At 38.3% G+C, this 14,931-nt stretch overlaps 1 protein-coding gene across 1 annotated transcript in view; it reads left to right on the top strand.

Annotated features, from left to right (window-relative positions):
- The first annotated feature begins 1,063 nt into the window (after positions 1-1,063).
- Positions 1,064-14,931, top strand: part of LOC143366577 (uncharacterized) — a 33,257-nt gene continuing 19,389 nt past the window's right edge. The window contains exon 1 of the mRNA XM_076807700.1: positions 1,064-1,512. The gene's annotated coding sequence lies outside the window, so the exon portion shown is untranslated. The remainder of the gene's footprint in view (positions 1,513-14,931) is intronic.

Below are 14,931 nucleotides of genomic sequence, written 5' to 3'. Positions count from 1 at the left end.
TATGCCAACTAATATAGTACAGAATACACAATATTATTTCATTTAGTTACTCTGAAGCGGGCACCCTAATCACCTTGAGAAGCAGGTACCTTCTCATTCCCTTTTATTAAGTTCAGGTAACTCGCTGAGTTACGTCTAGCTAGCTGACTTTAACACGCTTCCATAAAATCGTGTTTCCTAATTCATTTTCAGTTCATCCTTTCTCATCCAATTTCATTGTCGCGCATCGTTTCCATTCATTCATACTCGAGTTCGTCAAGTACTATTTCACTCTCGATGTGACATTTAACGATCACTATAACCGCACATTAGCAATTTCACGGGAAAAGTTTCCGCGCTTCTGGCGATGTTATGGAACATAAAGTTTCTCTTCCAGAATTAGCGAGGTCATACTCGCGGGTGACTTGGTGTCTGCGTTTTTCGTCCACGACGGTCTCCGATCGATAATTTAAAAGCAATCTATGACATCGTTTAAACAAATCCGTTTATTCGCCAGTAAACTGTTATTATAAAGCTAATATAAAGGGCATTATTCAAACACAAGCTAGTTTCCATTATTCATAAATTCATAAAATCCCATCGAGAATCTCATTTTTAGAATTAAAATATCGATTAATATTCACAATACCTTAAACCACAATTTCTTTTTCATTCCCCTTCCAAAAAATGGCATTACTATACATTAAAAATTCAAATCAACGACGAAGCATTGCTTCCCGCTCCCCCGCACAATGAGGAGCGAATTCGAAGCGCACAGAAATTAATGAGAAGTGCTGGAAAAGAATTTGACCAGAAGGCAGAAAACGGGCGCTGATTAAAAAGGTTTGCCGTAGGAGTGGCCCCGCGAGTGGAGAAATCGAAAGAGGCGATCCGAGGCTGTCGGAAAGCAGCCAGCTTTGTTTACACGAACGGCAAAGCGGTAAGATTGCACGCGTCGAAGTCGCGCGCCTGCCTAATGAGCGAGGAGACAGGATGCGCGTGAGCGTGTGCGCGTGGAACAGAGGCGCGCGTGTACGCCTGCTGTCAGAGCTGCACGTACGTCCGTATCGCCGCAGGACGAGTTGTCTCCGTAGAAAAGCCGCCTATGGTGGTGGTGGTTGCTCGCGAGCCTCTCGAGGGACAAAATTCCCTTTTCACCGTCACCGTTGCTACGGCTTTTTCGCGCACAATCGATAGTGAAAGCGTGCGCCTTTCACGCGCCACGGCGTGCACGTGCACGCGAGCTCGCCAATGGTACACGTGTCCGTCGCCGTTGACAGGTGACACCATCGCAGTGTTGTTCTCCCCGTCGGATCCCGCCGTTTTCCCGTGCTCTCCCGTTGCCCCGGAACTTGGCGAAAGGCAAACGTCCTCACGCAGCGAGCGCAGGAATCGATGCGACCAGGATCTCTTATAATCGTCCACCGTACAGACCAGTGGCCCTGTGTGATATGCGAGCTGGATAACGGCCGATCGTTCAGGATAACCTGCCCGTGGATCACGTCGCGCTCCCGTCGACTTCTCTCGTAACGGGTAAGCGCTTTGCTCTCTTCGGTTCTGCCGTTTCATTCAGTGCTGGTCCCGTTCGACTCGTTTGCTGCCTCTGTCGCGCGTAAAGGGCATTGCAGTGAGAAGGCAACATGCCCTTTGTCTGAGCTTCTATCGGAGAAGCGTTAAGATAGGAGGCGATAAGAGTGATCGAAGGGTCTAGACCTGTTTGTTATATTAATTGCGCGACGAGAATAGATCGTCGGGTGGAGGAGGAGCGGGGAGAGGTGAGACGTGGCGTGGACAATTTGTAGGTTAGCCAGTTTTGGCGGGGGAATTGTGAGACGTACTATGAATCGCTCCGTTGCTCAAAATAATTAGGTGACTGCGTTTTGACGAAGTTTAGAGTGCGGGAGTTACTGGGTATTTAATGCAGTGATATTCGCGCTGAATTTGACAGTTGTACGGGGTATTGAATTAGGAAGTGTGTTAATTAAAAGAAGTCGTTTGAATGAACGCTTTCCGCTATTGTTTCGTGCGGGCCATGAATTGAGTTTCGTTCGAGCTAGAATGGGGAAATTGTTTTTCTTTGTACTTGTGAATTAGTTTGAAAGTAGGACGAAAAGTACGGGGAAATAATTTATTTACGGTCATTTTATATTATTGCATTAGCAGAACTATGTATGCTATCGTCGAGATTTATTTCTGAAACTAAACACGGAGGACGGTGTTTTCGTGAATTTGTCCTGACGATATTCGCTTTCACCCTCACGTGAATCTTCTGTTTGCTCTGTGATTACAGACAGATACGTTTAACGTTCGTTTTGTTTGCTAACACTTGGAAGAGTGACGGTTTTTCGTTTCGTACACTTCTTTATTTGTCGCGTAGTAGTTATTCTTTAAATCTCTTTGTTTATTCGTTAGTGGAGAAAATGTTAGGCTACTCGAAACATTTCACCTTGAATTTCGACATGGCAACGATACTCACCGCGTTATGATAGTCATTTATTATTTGTATTATTAATAATTAAATCACAATTATTCTAACTTCTTATGTCTATATTTATCGATAATTTGCATCGCCCGTATTCATCGATTGTTTAACAACTTACATTGGCAACGGACATCAACAAGTTAACTTTAGCTTCAAGGAGCTTCATGAAAAATAAAAAATAAATTTACAATACCTGACTATATTAATAGATGACAAATGCTCAAAAAATTGCGGGGTCCAGTGGAAAACAGGCACATGCCACCGTTTCATGATTTTTTTTACCTAAAATTTTTCGTATTTATTGTTTGCATATATTATTCAAAATATCACAGTTTGTAGTTGAATATTCATGGATTTCTATCAAATAGAATGTTCTCAAAAATATGTATAATTCTCTTTGAAAACAAATTATGGATCCTTAAGAAACGAAAATTTACGCATATGTGGCATGTGCCTGTTTTCCACTGACAAGGGGATCCTCAGGTTTGGCAATTTCAGAAAATGTTGATACTTAGTGCACGCGAAGGTCTTCACTCGAACATTAATTTCCCAAAGCAGTAAGACGTGCTTTCCAGCCAAATTCGAGAAAATCGACTTTGACAAATTCTGAGTTCCCTTATATGCGCTTGAGGGGCACGCGCTTACGATGCACGCGTATTTAGGCAAAATTCAAAGTCAATTTTCTCAAAAACGAAGCTTTTACCGCAATTTCGTCACTTTTGATTTCCGTCTTATTTTTGCCTGTATAATCACCTCCTACAGTATTGACCATAGAACACCCTATATATAAGGAAACACAGAATTTTTTAAAATCGATATTCTCGAATTTTGCTTAAAGTGCGTCTTACTGCTTTGCGAAATTAATGTCCGAGTGAAGACCTTTACGTACACTAAGTATCAACATTTTCTGAAATTGCCAAACCTGAAGGTGCCCGTGTGAGCCCCTCAATTATCGGGCAAGGAATATATATTTAAAAGGGCAAAGCTGAACAGAAATATATTGTTTTCCACACTCTCCTGTACATATAATAGATTTTCTATCCCCACATAGAATTTATATTTATAAAGACAAACTGTTCAAATTAAATCCTCCATTTTAATTCATTATACCAGTCACAAAGAATGTCTAATCAAAATTCTCCCTTCCATTTAATTTTATTTTAATTTACCTACTTTCACTTGTACCTATTGCCGATATTCTAATGATTACAATCATTGAATAAATATTCGTCGCGGTTAAATGTTTGCCACCAAGGCCGCAAAAAGTAATTTCCTTAGGACTGATGCTTTTGTCGTTAGCACCCCTAATCGAGTTTTATCACGAGGGGCACACTGTTGCACGAGTTTTCGGTGGTTTACCCCACAGTCAATAACTAACGGGGGTGACTAACCCGGACGGTTGCGTTCCGTGAGCAATCGGGGCGATGTTCAAAGCTCATGCCCCTGTTACGTGAGTTCGCATGATATTATGGGATTCCATTATGTTAATAGGGAGCGGAAACAGTTGTCGTACAAATAATCAGCGAATTAATACGCGCTGAAAACGCCATGGAATCAGCGGCTTTGTCGTGCAGCGTCAACCCCTGCACATGCTATTAGTTTCATAGAAATGCTTAGGTTACGATTTTTCTTTTTAAGTAGAAAATAGTGGACACTGTTTGTAACTTGTGACTTTTACTACAATGCAGGGCATTTGCATATAAATTGATAGTAAACTTTACTGGTCTTCTTGAAAAACATTTTTAAGCTTTACTGCGTTTAAGTTAATTTGATATATTCACTAACATCCCAACTGATAATAATTCAAACGAGCAGTATTTTCTCTTTCACTTTGACACCTTCGGTGTAATAATTCCATACCGAGCGTTATATCTTTAAGATTCTTCGTTTAACTTGACATTGGTAAGCATCGAATTACTAGCAGAAAATATCTTTTCAATAAAATGCAAGAATTTTTCCAAATTCGTCTTCAAAAATTCAGTGGCGAACTTTATTCTGTGACGAGTAGTATTCAAATGTAAATCGCCACACCTACTCGATAAATATCCATTTCATTCGATTTCCATACAAACTGAATTAATCACCAGAGATTTGTATTAAACAGGGGCACGTTTTCGCCACCTACATTCCTAAATATTTATTTCCACGAAATCGCGTTCGGATTAAAATGATCCGTAATTCACGCACCGTTAATTCGCGAGTACATGAAAACCAACGAAACCGGCGGCTATGGCCTGGGGCTTGTTAGGATTAGTAGCCACAGTTGTGAGCCTGGTTCTAGTTAAAGTTCGCCGACGATAATTATGCTGGAGATAAATAGACAAGCATTTCACGTATACGCGGTGCTTGCAGTTGGCGCCACGTTGTATTGTCCCGCGAAATATGCCACCGCGAATCGAGCTTATATTTCGTCGAGTAAGCTGGCATTGAAATGAATTTGTAACATGCCACTTGGAACCGTGGAATTTCACAAATCTTACCAATTAATTATTACTCCATTTCCCTGTGTAATAGGTAATCTATTTTAAATGGGGGATTATTGTTCAAGATCGAGAGGGTGGAATTGAAATTTTTTCCACACTTCGGAGGGAATAAAGAAGTAAATAGTTCTCAGTGGAGGAAACTGTAGAAAGGGTGCACCGTTATGGGTGCAGAGTGCTCTATTGAGGAAACTGTTTTTGTTAGGCGTAGGATTCAAGGAAAATTCTGATTAAAAGCTGACGGTTTTCACATCCAGTACGAATTTTTAGGGAATGATCGAAGAAATTCGATTGGAATGATTTTAATTTTTTAATTTCGCATTCTATAATTGTTCGTTTGTTAACACTAGATTGCCGGATGTTGGGTATATATACCTATTTTAAAGAAACTTTATTCAAAATCATTTCTACATATATATTCTGTTTTTAAAATACATTTTCCGCAGATTTTTTTATTACATCTAGCACAGACGCCTTACTTCTATTTCTTTTGCATGAAACTTGAACTTGACAATTCAACCGTTTTTCAATATTCTGTATATTAGATAGAGGCGTGAAAGTATTTTCGGCTCATGGCCATAGTTGCCGCTTAGTTTTTCAGCCAATTGTAAAATAAATTCTTTTCTTGAGATTTTTACTTGAGTGACCTCTTTATATAAAACTCAAGCATTGATTGCTGCTAAATCTAAGATATTATAGAATACCTGAAGAGGCCATCTGCGAGAGCCTGCTTTGGTACTATATTTTCGCGCCATTTGATCCAGTATGACGACACTATACTTAGTATTATTATAAAATGTTATAGTAGCAATAAAATCGTAAATGAGTCAAATTGACTCGCTCCGGCAATCTAGTGTTAAAGTACGTATTAGTAGTGCTCATAAAGTTCAGATATAAAAGATATAAAAGTGTCGGTACTTACAAATTCCACACGTGGACAATGGTGGTCAAAAGAAACTTTAAAACATATTTTTACATGCTGGGTACATTATGTTGACATCATTAGCCTATTCTGGCAATCCCCAATCTTTGGGATATAAATTTTAAGATAAAATTCTTTCCAATGGAACTACCCCATCTCTGTTATCATTCGCAGTTTAAGTTTAAACTTTCCCTCGACCCCTACTGCACCTTCGATGGCTTTGAAAGCAGATAACGTTGCACCCTTCGTCTCTGATAGTTCGGCAAGATCCGACAGTAACACCTCGCGAATTCCCAGACGCAGGGTTTACAGTTTCGTTAACTTTTCAAGCCAGTCTGTGCTTACGTTTGTGTAGGTGGAAAGCAAGGCACACGCAAGTGCCATAGAACCGACTACCTGTTACTGTCTTGCGAGTAACTTTCGCCGCGGTTCGATTTGCGTTCTGTTGCTCTCTATGTCGGTTCACTCCAGCCTGGAAAGATATCGATCCTCTTTATATTATTTAATAACGGGCTACGCGCGAACCACGATGATTGCTTGGAAGCAATGCCTAGAGGCAATTTGCCTAATTGTGTATCGATTCCACCGCGAAATTCTTTAGTTATGTCGCGCTCCTGCGATCGGCCGCTCTCGCAGTCATCGTGACCTATATTCCCTCTGCCCGGCTGGTGTTTTATGGAGCTGAAATGAATTTGAAATGAGGAATATGGAGTTGTAGGGCGAAGGGGCGGCGGTTCTGTTCGAAGGAGGGGTGAGGGGTTGAAATTTTATTGTATGCAGTTTTGATGTGGGAAAGGCGAGGTTGGAAGGCAGTTGATTGTGCTTGGTCTTAGTGGCTGATTGGAGGAAGTAGGGCTGGATTATGCTGGATTTAGTGGGTGGTAATGGGAACATTAAATTTAGATTGGTCGGTTAGAGTTATAAATCTTCGATGATACGGCCCGTTGTACACGAGACTGTTAAATCGTATGGAGATGAGGAATAAAATTGAGATCAATATGGATAATTGAAAATCTATTTGCACGAGTTGTTAAAAACAGTTATGCTGAGGTCCTTACTAATAAGTTTAATGAGTTATCAATTTAGAAAATAGTAATGGTCAATTAAATAGCACCTCGAGTATATAGGTGTTCAGGCAAACATATATGTTTACACATTGTAAATAGAGGAATTTTTAGGTAGAAATTTTCTTCGTTATTAAAGGATTATGAAAATATACTTTTAGCTTGGATATTTGAAACAATTCTTCAGAAAATGACAAGATTTTAAAGTTAAGACTTCATCACGAATGGATGGAATTTTTAGGGGTATAAATAAAATTATTAAAAAGCCACAGGAGAATATTGCATGAATATTGCATGACGTGGGACACTTGATCTCAGCTTATCTTTTTATTTTAAATTGATTACCCTCCTTAATTATCGATGACGAATATAGAAAAAAATCCTTGCAGATTATTATAATACCTCTATAGCAGAAACTTTAATATCATAGCAGATTTCTAGTATACTTCTTTCAATCTACTATATTTATTTCTTGCGTGTGTCGACATATTATTCCTCTATATTGAGCACATCTGATGTGCATAGCTTCACCTACATTTTATCTACTTATTTTCGCATATTTCAACACATTTCACTTGCATCAACATGATTCTTGGCATTGTTACCGGTAATATCCGCGTCGCTGTTCACATTTTCCTGGCTAAAATTCTGCCCCTTCGTTTCAATATCGAGGTCCATTTTCTCTTTCCCGTGGATAGAAGGGCCAGGCCTGAACTCGTGATTAATCGTGCTTTATGAAAGGGGTCTCTTAAAGGAGACAGGCTCGCGATGAATTAGAATTACGACGTGAAAAGCGCACATGCAGCAGCGAAAAGACAAATTGAGCCTAGCTCTGGTCACAATTAAAAGTCACAGTTCCTGTTACGAACGTTAAGACATTGTCTCATCGATCGAACCACGAGCTTGTCATCAGTTCTGGAGGAAACGTCGTTTTTACAGGGTGATTCATAAAAGTATATTGATACTACGGGGGTAGCCTTTGTATATTAAAATAAGTACAAAATTTTATGTGGATATCTCATATTCTTGCTTTATGGAAAATAGAAGGAAATGCTCGAAGTACTCACCAGTGTGGATTTTGTATTCATTGGAAAATGTCAGTCGTTTGAATAATTTCTAGTTAATTTTGTACGTTTTTTCCCTAGTTTATTAGCGTCATTATTTGTAGATCTGGAGCATTAGCATGCAGATCAGAATCACCCTGTATATTCCGTGGCTTCTTCAGAATTCCCAGTGAGACTGTGATAAAGGCAGCGAGGTCCATTTTTGTTTGAAAATGAACCGTTTAGTTCAGTTGCATGCTATATTGCTCCCAGAAGAGCGATGCTGCCTGAGAAACTCGCCTTGACGGGGTCAAATATTCTATTTTTCTCGCGAGAATCGATAGTGAATTTTTCTACACTTTTTCGTATCACTTGATATTTTCCAACTCCATGTTGGAAATGAATTATTAAAACATTCTCCAACCTTGTAGGATTTAGTAGTCAAAGCGTGGATGAATTCATAAATATGAAACGTAAGAAACTTCTAATCTTCCTATTAGTGTAAATTGTAGAATATACTTTTCTATTTAATACTAATATAGGAAAAATTAAGATTTAAATTTCGTGGGCCCTATGTATATCGATCTTGGAGCACGATGGTTGCTACAAGGGTGGTTTTAGCACAGACTACATGTACATCAAAACTTCAGTAATTAAACTAATACGTCATAGATGAAATATTACTAGCTACAATGATTTAATCTCGCTGAAATCTCAATAAACTCGTGACGCCATCATTCTGTGAAAGTTCTCCAAAGCTGGCCTAAAAGACTCTTTCACTACGCATTGATCTCCTTAAAGCCGGGGATCCACCTGAAAGCTAAGCTAAGCTATGCTAGGCACTGCTATGCCTGGCTGTGTTATAAAACATAAAAAGCATAGCAGAGCTTAGCTTCGCTTTCGGTGGAAACGGTTCCATAAAGGTGTATTGAAGCTAATTTTTTAAAGCTTAGCACAGCATAGCTTAGCTTCCAGGTGGATTCCCGGCTTAAGAATTCACTTCCACACGCGTATAGACAGAACACTTTTCAGTTGCCTGTACACCATTTCGAAAAACGTAGTAACACCTTTGCTCACTAGACGAGTGAACCAATTTCCTCTTGCTTCCAACCCCTAATCTATACCTAATCTAAATATGCTCATACTCTTACCCCAAAAATTCTTCCTCCCACATCAGTTCGGATAGCAGAGGTCTCGCCGTGCTCGCAAGGAGAACGAACCAATTTCCCTTTGCGTGAGCTCGGTTCGTGGAGCCGGAAGCGATGGCTGTGCTAGGATGACGGTCGGGATGGGACAACTTGTTGGAAAGAGTTTCCCCTTTCTGAAAGTATAATCTCCGTATTCGCGAGATGTCTGGAGCAAAGTTCTCTAAAGGCTTTTATAAATTCACCAGCCGTCTGTTCGTAACTTTTGTAGGTACCTGCCGCCCCGAACTTTCCATTATATCTGATATTCCATTGTGGTGACGCCTTCGATTTCCCCGTTCGAAATTCGAGATGCATAGTTGATTCTAATATCCTCTCTCTGGCGGGGGCCACGGTGACGCGAGATAAGTAATTTCGTTAAAACTGTATATACATATATAATTTATATATAAAATATCTCTATATGTGTTTATTATTTATTATATATATATATATATATATATATATATATATATATGTGTGCGTATTATATGTATGTGTCTGTATAGAGGGTATCGATTTATCTACGGCACACCGGTAGTAGCTTTAATGTGAAAGTACACGTTTATAGGCCTTTTCGCTGAACGATATCATAAATCATATTATAAATAGATTTTCCCTCGAATTACGTAAGGGGTTTTATTAAAATACATCGCCGTCGTATCGTGAGCCACGTTATCAAAATAACGAAAGACCTGCTAAAACGGATCTGTTCAATCTCCTCTTAGCTTATTCTGTAATGCATCGCTTGGTTAAAATAATATTTACGGAATTAATTATAAGAGTAGTCATTACTTATCAGGTACTAATATTATCGTCGGATTATTTAAAGTTTAAGCATTCTTGGTTTCATAGATGTTTTCCTAGTTTCACAGAAGCTGATAGTGAAAAGAAAATGGATATTGTGTTAATGAAGGAAATATTTCATATTGCGATTGGAAGGATAAGGAAAATTTGGTAGATAATTAGGTTCAGTGATCCTTGATAAAGGATTTCAAATTTGAAGAAATGTTCCTCTGGTTCAACCTCTGGTCATTTCGCTTCTAATTTAAGTATATTCGTAGATCTATTCTTTTTACACTTTAATCACTGGCTTATGAATTATGATTAGGGGTGGGGTCGAAGGTAATCTATAAATTCTCGAAACCCGAATCCGAAAGTTTGTATGATTTCGAAACTCTCGAAACTTGAAGTGCTGATTCTGTTCTGTAAGTGGAATGAGATCTCCATAAAAAACTTAAAAAAAGTAAAAAAATTACGCCAAAACCCATCCCATTATTATCATCCAAATTAGAAAGGATTTAATTAGTTAAATAAAGCATAACAATTAGAAACTCTCCGATTTTCAATGCATCGTTATTAGCAACCCATGTCTATGCAACAGAGTAAAAAGACACAACTTTCCATTAAACAAAATAAAAGCAAACTTCATATCTCGTGCATAATAGAAAAATCGTTATCACCATATGCCAGCGATCCCAGTGTTGCGTGTATGTAACTTTCGTTCCACAGATTTTCTCTGATATCCGTTTATATAGTTCTACAGATAATCAGTACATCGTTTACTCGCTAAATTACACCGCGTGCACAATTTTTCAAGCCTCCTTTAATACGAGTTGCCTGCTCTTGGCAATTTGTGCAGCAGTCACAGGTCGTTATAGAATCAGGTGTCCGTCATTCGAGGGAACTGGGTTAGGTTAACAGCTCTGATAAGTAAAATAGATAGATAAGTTGGATAGACCGATCGGTAAGTGGAGTGTTCGTCAAGGATATAAGCATTGCCCATTTGTTTAACGTGTTTCATACGGTGATCGCGCGCTGATAAGGAATTATCTTCATAAAAATGATAAGGTCAGTCCATTTATTCGACCGCAGCGAATTAAGATTTATTGGGGTCGCTGATGACCGTAATGGGCGACTGTGCCTCGTTGCCGATAAGGAGACTATTGTTACGCGAATATCATTTGTTAGAGTAATAATTGCTGCAATGTTGCTCTGTTATCTGTTATTGCTGGGTATATCGTTCATCGGCATACATTTCAGAATAACGTAATATTCGTAGCGTCCTGTGATTAAATTACATAATTTAATGGGGGATAGTACTAGCCAGACTAATGTACGAGTACAGTAAATAATTGTGATTCCATCCCGTCGTTATGATGATGGAATCGGATTCGTTTATTCGATTTCAATGTTTCGTTAAATGTTCCAATTTTTGTTGATTTTTTTGTTAGCGTCGTGTTCAGTGTTATTTTTACAAAAATCCTTATTTTATTCTGTTTCGTTTCTTTAGGGTTTATTTTGCGCTTTTAGTATTTCAAAAGTTGCGAATTAATGAAACACGATGCAGTTAGGGATGTTGAACATTAATTATAATAGAATGAATTTGACTCTGAACTATTTATTAAGGGTGATGCTAACGAAGCGTTTGATTCTAAAAATATTTTCCACTTGCAAGAAATTAATTAGGTTTGACCCACCTAAAGTAACTTTAACTTGTTTCGATCCATCTGATCTTCCTGTGATCCTATCGCAGTTACGTGTGTCCGGTCCTAAATCGAGTTGATTGGCTTTCTGAGATAATCTTCTGAAAGTTGCATCTCGATGGCACTAGTTAAATTACATCGGATGGGATTTAAGGGGGAGTATGATTCTACCCTGGTGAGATCAAACAGCAACTTTTGTTGATTATACAAATTTATTTTGAGAAACGCATACAACCATCCAACTCCACCAATTTCTCCCGATAACACGAATAGAAAAATAACATATGGGATGCATTAGCCTCTACTTTCGATTTAATTAATCTATTAATTGAAAACGAGTCATTTGGACATTCGTCTCAATTTGACAAGATGAATGATCTTACCATGAAACGATAACGACTAACAATATATGGAGATAATACACCTTTGTGAATTTTTAAATAAATATTTTTATTTTATCTCATAAATATTTTATTCTCAAAGAAAGGTTTGTGATTTCTATATTACAGTAGTTGTGAATTAACACCTGCAATATAAAACACATAATACTACATGTTAGCTCAAAGTTGCACAACGTTATAAAGGGTTAAAGACTCAGGGAGCGTTTTTAGTCGAAAGGTGACCCTATTAATTAATCAAAATTTATATTTTCTTCAGCAAAAATCGAAGCTAAAATCCCCCCTTTTTTTAAACTGCATCTACAAACCTCGGTACACCTAAACTAACAAATACACTTCCTCAAATCTACAACTACTAAATTTACAAATTTTCCGTTCACCCATAAAATCCCCACTTTCGCTTCACACATAAAGTATACGAAATTCACTTCCTAACGTCTCTATGTGACATAATTTCCAACAGCTCTCTATATTTGATCAATACACGGGATTATCAGGTCTCTTCCAGACATGTAGATATATTTCATTCGATAGCCAAGCTCGACAAGTAATTTGTCGTTAAAAGGCGCAGCTCGTTGGTTGGCAATCTAATTAGCGGGAAATCGGTCTATTTTACAAAGCTGCATCCACGCCAGAATAAACAAGTGACAAGAGCAATCGATACGCTTCGTAGCCATGACAATATATTCTCTCTCGTTTCCTCTTTTCACCTGGTGCATCCGATAAAAGTGCATCGTCTAATGAATGTATTTTTAGCGCGCGTTTCTCGCCTTCGCATAGACACTGCGGACCATTCTGATACTCTGCAATTTCTGCACCTTGCACGCGGCTACGAGGATGAGGAGCAAAGGATTGTCAAATCGACGAAGAAATCAATACTGAATTTTCTTAAATGTATTAAGTTTGCCACGAAGTCCTCCAGTTTGTTTTCAGTGTAGCATTTTAATTGCAATATGGCAGTTTGAGGGTGGTTTCCATTAGCTTTATGCAAGCAAAAAAAATTTGAAAGTCGACTCGTGAAGTGGTAGAGATATTCAATATATCAGAATTTCGTTAAATATATCAAAAGCATTGAGTTTTACATATAGAGGTCGTCTTTGAATTTCTTTAAGAAATATGAGAAAATTTCTTCGTCAACTAAATATTAATGCCGCCCTGTCCGCGAAATATCATCAATTATTTTAATTTAAAAGAGTCGGGACAGTTTTAAAATTAATTCCGTATGACAACCCACATATAAGTCATTGCTAATTTACTACATGAAAGAAAGAAGAGAATTGTTTTTAAATTTGCCTTACGCTTCTGTGTTTAAACAGTAGCCATTATCTGGTCGCTCATATAAGCGAAGTATGATTTACTTTTGGAAATAGTGCAACATGGAGACTTAAATTGATTGTGAACAAGCTGCATTGCCATACACGTGTCACTCTGATTATGATTATGCTTCTATATTGGGGGCACTCAATATGTCAACCCTAGTTGAATGTAGGATAGAGACTGACCTATCAATTTCGTGCATGCAAATTGGTACAATTCAATAGATATCGTCAGGCGACTTGTGCATTAATAAGCTTAAATATCTGACCTATCATTTTCATTTATCCTTATTAATACCTGTCACTATTCAATGCACAGAATTAAATACAATTCTCCTGATCCATAAATCGCACAGCCTCCACTGCCACCTGGACAATTTAAATTTCCTTTTCGATTCTCTATCTGCCTTGAGAAATTCCGTGCATAATATACAATAACACACACATAGTGTATAATTGTAAATATAAAACGAATCTGCCTTTGTAGTATTAAAAATTTTTTCCCTTCATGCACGAATAGATTGCACACTTTAACCCTCTGGAACCAAATAAAAAAATAACTAAATATAAAGAAAACGTTCCATCCGAAGGGTTCCGATTAGCATGACGATTCCGCATTGTTCATCGATGCATGGAGATATAAATCTTGGATCTACGATGGTTGCTTTATAGGAGGGAGAAGGAAGGGCAACGTGTCACGCGATGTTCGAGTCGATTTTCCGTGCTCCGATTCTGAAATATCAATTTCCAATGGCCGATATCGGGGTGTCACGACCGCGCCTCCTCTGTGTGAAAAGGGAGCGCGGTAAACTATGCACCCTTTAGATTAAAACGGGGTTAGGATCTGTCCGACAGTATCCGTTTTGTGAGGGTAAGTTGGAGATCGTTTTGCTTTAGATAGTGGCCACGGTGGTGGTAATAACGCCAGGTATCGATGATACGTGTTGATACGGAAGTCTGATTGTAATAAGTTCGCGATATAGATTCAGGGTGTCCACGTATGTAGGTCAGAGGATGTTAAAGGGTTTACGCGCGATTGGGGGCTTTGGGCAAAATCGATTTCTCCAGTTTTGCTATGGGTGTAGCATATTTAAATTTCCAAGTAATTGCTGCTGTATCCTGAAAGTGGTATTTTGGCTTGACGATGGAAGTTGAGGGGCTATGTGCACCTGGTATTTTGAAAATATTGATTTTTGAGTCTATTTTGTTGGTTTGCTAGATTGTAATGTGTTGTTTCGGGGAAGTATGATGTCTTGTTTTCATAATATTAGGTTGAGATCTGCATTATTAATGGAGTTGTGGAGTTTTAAGCGAATCAATTCATGAACGTGCTATATATATTTTTATAAGTGTTTTGACATTCGTTAAATGAAAAACGCGACGAAGCCGTAACTCAGAATCGTTATCTACAATTTTTAAGACCACCCTTCTATTTTAACTAAACAATTTTAACTTATTATCGGATGTACCATTCGTGGTCCACGTTCTGAAGATATGTCTTCCAACACTACCAGATATTATTCAATTATTCTCTGGTAAACGAAAATATTTCGTGGTTTCGAAAAATGAAAGATTTT

This window comes from Andrena cerasifolii, chromosome 3 (genome assembly GCF_050908995.1).
Source record: "Andrena cerasifolii isolate SP2316 chromosome 3, iyAndCera1_principal, whole genome shotgun sequence".
Classification (NCBI taxonomy): Eukaryota; Metazoa; Arthropoda; class Insecta; order Hymenoptera; family Andrenidae; genus Andrena; species Andrena cerasifolii.
Note: the sequence above shows the minus strand (reverse complement) of the source record. Positions and strands in the feature narration are given on the sequence as shown.